Below are 7,256 nucleotides of genomic sequence, written 5' to 3' on the forward strand. Positions count from 1 at the left end.
CACTAGGGTTATAGGCAGGCACCACTGTGCCTGGCTAGTTGGGTCAAATGAAAAGTTAGTTTAAGTACTTCAGAAAATATGTGTAATGAGATGCTCATAGTGAGCTTTGAAAAGCTACAACATATTACCGGGACTATAGAAGACTATGCACATGTTCTGGTATTTGTGTATGCCTAAGAACACCTAAGAAAGTCCTAACACATTGCCTATGTCTGATCATGAGGCTCTGCATAAGCAGGGAGTGAAAGGTAGCATTAAGCGGTAAACATTCCTCCAGAATTGTGAAGGTGAGGCTCAAACCTCCTTCATATCCTTTATCATGGGTAGGCCCTGTCTCTCAAGGAATTAAAGAACATCTATATACTATCATTAGCTGAGTATTAAGTTAACTAAGAATACACTGTTCTGACTTCTCTCGACTTGAAAGAAGATTTTATATAATTAGTCAAGGAATCTTGATAAAGAACATCAACAATTTTATCATCTTCATCATCATCATTATCAAGAAAAGAGCAAAACCCAAAACTCTGAGGTACATAGGGAGTCGAATTTCCATAGTTGCCACATTATATTTTGAAAATATCCTGTTTTCACCTAAAATTAAGAGAGACAAAGAATGACAAATGATACAACTAATGCACAAGGAAAAAAAGCAATCAATATAAATTGTCCATTTAGAAGCCCAGGTATTGGACTCAATAAATAAAAACTTTAAATCAGCTGTTATAAATATGCTTAAAATATTTCAGGATACAATATTTAAAGAATTAAAGGAAATATAGAATTTCAATAAAAAGAATATTTAAAAAGCATCAAATATATATTCTGGAGTTGAAAAGCATAATAACTTAAAAAATTCAACATAGAGGTTCAATATCAGGTTTGAGTTGGGAGAAGAATCACTGAACTTGAAAATAGGCATAGAAGGGTGTTAATGACTCCCCAAGATGTGTCTATGTCCTAATCTCTGTTTCTTTTTCTTTCTTTTGTTCATTTTTTGATAATGGGTCTTTGTCAATGTCATTAATTTAAGGGTATCAAGCTAAGGAGATTATCCTGCTGGACCCTTACAATATGAATAGTCTTACAATATTACCCTTACAATAGTCTGTAAGATGGAGATAGGAGATTCATCACATTCATCTCACACACACACACATACACACACACACATACACACACACACATACACAAGAGAAGGTAATGTGAAGATGGAAGCAGAGACTGAAATATTGCCACCTCAAGCCAAGAAATATCATCAACCATTATATGCTGGAAGAGAAAAGAAATGGATTCTCAGAGTGGCTCTGTGACCACCTTGATTTCATACTTCTGGCTTCCAGAATGTGAGAATATAAATTTCTGTTTTTAAGCCTTCAAATATATGGAAATTTTTTACAATGTCCATGGGAAACTAATACTCTAGATCAACTGAAATCACATAGTCACACAGTCTGAGAAACTGAAAGAAAAATGAATGAAGAAAAATAAACAGGGGCTGGGGTTATAGCTCTATGGCAGAGCACTTGCCTGGCACATGTGAGGCACTGGGTTTGATCCTTAGCAACACATAAAAATAAACAAATAAAATACAGGCATGCTGTCCATCTATAACCAGGAACACATTTTAAAAAAGAAAAATAAACAGAGCATGATAGAACTGTGAGACACCATCAAACATACAAATATATTTGTAAGAAAAGGTCCAGAAAGAGAAAGAAGAAAAGGACATAAATCATATGTGAAGAAATAATGGTTTTTGCAGTTTTCTACTGCAAATTTGATGAAAAAATCTGTAAATCTAAGAAGGTCTTCAAACTCCAAGAAGAATGAACACCAAGGGAACCAGGGTAGACAGACCATATTAAAGCTACCAAAAGATGAACACAGAAAAAGTATATTGAAAGCAATTGTGAAACAGTTCATCACATAAAAGGGGTCCTCAATAAAGTTAGAAGTTGATTTTTATTCATCAGAAACCAGTGAGAAAAGAGGACTGTGGAATGATTTATTCAAAGAGCTGAAAATTACTAATAGGGCCTGATTTAAAAAAAAAATCCAAGACAATTTTCCACAAGTAGACTTGTCATAAAAGAATACTAAAGGGAATTTGTTAGGCTGAAATAAAAGGACACTGAAAATTCTAATACACATGAAGAAAAAAAGAACACCAATAAATATAACTATATAAGTGTATATAAGGTGATCCAAGATGGCGGACTAGAGGGTGACTGCATCTCCAGTAGCTCTAGAACCCAGGATTCAAGAAGGGGAGGCATTGAGAGACTCAGACTAAAATAGAACCACGGGGTGAGTTTCCCCGACCCAGTAAAGCTCCGCCCTGGAGGTGGCCCGGATTTGGGCGGCTTATTAGAGTAGGGCAGGGCAGCTAGAGTCTCCCCCAGGCAGCCCAGAGCACTCCGGCGGTGGGCTCATCCCACAGGGCCAGATTCTCCAGCTTCTCGGAGCAGGCCCCCTAGTGAGAGCCTTTCTGCACAGAACCAGCTCCAACTCCCTGAGCCAGTGTGCTACACCTGCCCGCAGGTTGCTTCAGAGACCAGGACAGGGCAGCCAGGGACTTCCCCAAGCAGCCCGGCTCCTTCCAGCGGGAAGCGCCTTTCTAGGCTAGCTCCTCGGAGCAGACTACCCAATGAGAGCCTTTCTACACAGAGCCAGCCACAAATCCCCAAGCCAGCGGAGACCTCCGACCAGCAAGCAGCCTCTGGGACCAGGGCAGGGCAGCCAGAGACCTCCCCAGGTCTCTCTCCCTAGAACCAGTAGCGGGCTAGGGGCAACTTTCTTTGGAAGCACTGCATTATCAAGTTACTCCAAGACTTCAGGCTACTGAAGGCTGGGAGATGATACACTGGAAATCTACAGGGACACTATAAGCCAACAGAGGAAATCTGCAATATCACAGAGTCCCACTGACATCTGACCAATATGAGAAAACAAGGGAAGAAAAAGACCCCAAAAAACCTAGATACTATATCAATAAAACCCAATGAGAGCACAGCAGAAGAAATGTCAGAAAGGGAGTTCAGAATGTACATAATTAAAACAATGACGGAAGCAAACAAGGAGATGAAAGAGCAAATGCAGGGATTGAAGGAGGAGATGAAAGAGCAAATGCAGGCATTAAAATATTACACCAATCAACACTTAAAAGAGCAAATATGGGAAGCAAGAGATCATTTGAACAGTTAGAGATATTGAAAATAAACCAAACAGAAATCCTTGAAATGAAGGAAACAATAAACCAAGTTAAAAATTCCATAGAAAGCATAACCAATAGGATAGAGCACCTGGAAGACAGAACCTCAGATATTGAAGAAAAAATATTTAATCTTGAAAACAAAGTTGACGAAACAGAAAAGATGATAAGAAATCATGAACAGAATCTACAAGAATTATGGGATATCATGAAAAGGCCAAATTTAAGAATTATTGGGATTGTGGAAGGCTTAGAGAAATAAACCAAAGGAATGAACAATCTATTCAATGAAATAATATCAGAAAATTTCCCAAATCTGAAGAATGAAATGGAAAACCAAGTACAAGAGGTTTTTAGGACTCCAAATATACAAAATTACAACACACCCACACCAAGGCACATTATTATGAAAATACCTAACATACAAAATAAAGACAGAATTTTAAAGGCCGTGAGAGAAAAGAATCAAATTATATTCAGGGGGAAACCAATAAGAATATCAGCAGATTTTTCAATCCAGACCCTAAAAGCTAGAAGGGCTTGGAACAACATTTACCAAGCCCTGAAAGAAAAAGGATGCCAACCAAAATCTTATACCCAGCAAAACTTACTTTCAGATTGACGATGAAATAAAATCCTTCCATGATAAACAAAAGCTAAAGGAATTTACAAAAAGAAAGCCGGCATTACCGAACATTCTCAGCAAAATATTCCATGAGGAAGAGATGAAAAACAACGATGCAAATCAGCAATGGGAGGAACTAGCCTAAAGGAATAGCCAAATAAAGGAGAAACCAAATCATGTCAAAAAACAAAAATGAGTCAAATAACAGGGAATACAAATGATACCACAATAATAACCCTAAAATTTAATGGGCAGAACTCATCAGTCAAAAGACACAGACTGGCAGATTGGATTAAAAAGAAAAATCCAACAATATGCTGCCTGCAAGAGACTCATCTCATAGAATGAGATTCCCATAGACTAAAGGTGAAAGGATGGGAAAAAACATACCATGCACATGGACACAGCAAAAAAGCTGGAGTATCCATCCTCATTTCAGATAATGTGGACTTCAAGCCAAAACTAGACAGAAGGGATAAAGAAGGACATTACATACTGCTTAAGGGAAGCATAAATCAGCAAGACATAACAATCATAAATATCTGTGCCCCGAATATTGGCTCATCCATGTACGTCAAACAAATCCTTCTCAATTCCAGAAGCCAAATAGACCACAACACAATGATACTAGGTGATTTTAACTCACCTCTCTCACTGTGGGATAGATCTTCCAATCACAAATTGAATAAAGAAACCATAGATCTCAATAACACAATCAACAATTTAGACTTAACCAACTTATATAGAATATACGATCCAACAAAGAACAAATACACTTTCTTCTCAGCAGCACATGGATCATTCTCTGAAATAGACCATGTTTTATGCCACAAAGCTACTGTTAGCAAATACAAGAAGATAGAGATACTACCTTGAACTCTATCAAATCATAATGGATTGAAATTAGAAATAAATGACAGAATAAAAAACAGAAACTTCTCCAATACTTGGAGATTAAATAATAAACTATTATATGATGAATGGATAACAGAAGACATCAGGAGGGAAATTAAGAAATTCTTAGAAGTAAATGAGAAAAAAGACACATCATATCAAAATCTCTGGGACACTATGAAAGCAGTACTTAAAGGAAGATTTATTTCATGGGGCACATTCAACAAAAGAAGTAGAAATCAACAAATAAACGACTTAACACTACAGCTCAAAGCCCTAGAAAAAGAAGAGCAGGCCAACACCAAAAGTAGTAGAAGACAGGAAATAGTTAAAATCAGAGCCGAAATCAACAAAATTGAAACAAAAGAAACAATCAGAAAAATTAACAAAATAGTTGGTTCCTTGAAAAAATAAACAAATTTGATAAACCCTTATCCACACTAACTGAGGGAAAGAGGGAGAAAATTCGAATTACTAAAATTTGGAATGAACAAGGAAATATCACAACAGACACGAGTGAAATACAAAACATAATTAGAAGCTATTTTGAAAATCTATACTCTAAGAAAACAGAAAACCTCGAAGACATCAACAAGTTTCTAGAGACATATGAATTACCTAAACTGAATGAGGAGGACATACACAACTTAAATAAATCAATTTCAAGCAATGAAATAGAAGAGGTCATCAAAAGCCTACCAACAAAGAAAAGTCCAGGACCAGATGGGTTCTCAGCCGAGTTCTACAAAACCTTTAAAGAAGAGCTCATTCCAATACTCCTCAAAGTATTCCATGAAATAGAAGAGGATGGAACCCTCCCAAACTTGTTCTATGAAGCCAATATCACCCTGATACCTAAACCAGAGAGACACATCAAGGAAAGAAAATTTCAGACCAATATTTTTAATGAATATTGATGCAAAAATTCTCATCAAAATTTTAGCAAATTGCATACAAAAATATATTAAAAAGATAGTGCACCACGATCAAGTAGGTTTTATCCCAGGAATGCAAGGTTGGTTCAACATCTGGAAATCCATAAATGTCATTCACCATATCAACAGACTAAAAGTTAAAAATCACATAATTATTTCAATAGATGCAGAAAAGGCATTCGATAAAATACAGCATCCCTTCATGCTCAAAACATCAGAAAAAATCGGCGTAGTGGGAACATTCCTTAACATTGTAAAGGCCATCTACTCAAAGCCTGTGGCCAATATCATTCTAAATGGTGAAAAACTGGAAGCATTCCCCCTAAAAACTGGAACAAGGCAGGGATGCCCTCTTTCACCACTTCTATTCAACATCATCCTTGAGACTCTAGCCAGAGCCATTAGACAAACCAAAGAAATTAAAGGGATACGAATTGGAAAAGAGGAACTCAAACTATCCCTGTTCGCTGATGACATGATTACATATTTAGGGGAACCTGGAAATTCCACCAGAAAACTCTTAGAACTCATAAGTGAATTCAGTAAAGTAGCAGGTTACAAGATCAATGCTCATAAATCCAATGCATTCTTATACATAAGTGATAAATCTTCAGAAAGAGAAATTAGGAAATCTACCCCATTCACAATAGCATCAAAAAAAATAAAATACTTGGGAATCAATCTCACAAAAGAGGTGAAAGACCTCTACAATGAGAATTACAGAACACTAAAGAAAGAAATGAAAGAAAACCTTAGAAGATGGAAAGATCTTCCATGTTCTTGGATAAGCAGAATTAATATTGTCAAAATGGCCATACTACCAAAAGTGCTATACAGATTCAATGCAATTCCAATTAAAATCCCAATGATGTACCTTACAGAATTAGAGCAAGGAATTATGAAATTCATCTGGAAGAATAAGAAACCCTGAATAGCTAAAGCAATCCTCAGTGGAAAGAGTGAAGCAGGGGGTATTGCAATACCAGATCTTCAACTCTATTACAAAGCAATAGTAACAAAACCGGCATGGTATTGGTACCAAAATAGACAGGTAGATCAATGGTACAGAATAGAGGACATGGACACAAACCCAAATACATACAATTTTCTCATACTAGACAAAGGTCATAAAAATATGCAATGGAGAAAAGATAGCCTCTTCAACAAATGGTGCTGGGAAAACTGGAAATCCATATGCAACAGAATGAAACTAAACCCCTAACACTCACCCTGCACAAAACTCAACTCAAAATGGATCAAGGACCTCGGAATCAGACCAGAGACCCTGCATCTTATAGAAGAAAAATTAGGTCCAAACCTTCAACTTGTTGGCTTAGGATCAGACTTCCTTAACAGGACTCCCATAGCACAAGACATATAAGCAAGAATCCACAACTGGGATAGATTCAAACTAAAAAGCTTTCTCTCAGCAATGGAAACTATCAGTAATGTGAAGAGAGAGCCTACAGAGTGGGAGAATATCTTTGCCTCTCATACTTCAGATAGAGCACTAATTTCCAGAATCTATAAAGAACTCAAAAAACTCTACACGAAGAATACAAATAATCCAATCAACAAATGGGCTAAG

Source organism: Sciurus vulgaris (genome assembly GCF_902686455.1).
Source record: "Sciurus vulgaris genome assembly, chromosome: X".
NCBI lineage: Eukaryota > Metazoa > Chordata > Mammalia > Rodentia > Sciuridae > Sciurus > Sciurus vulgaris.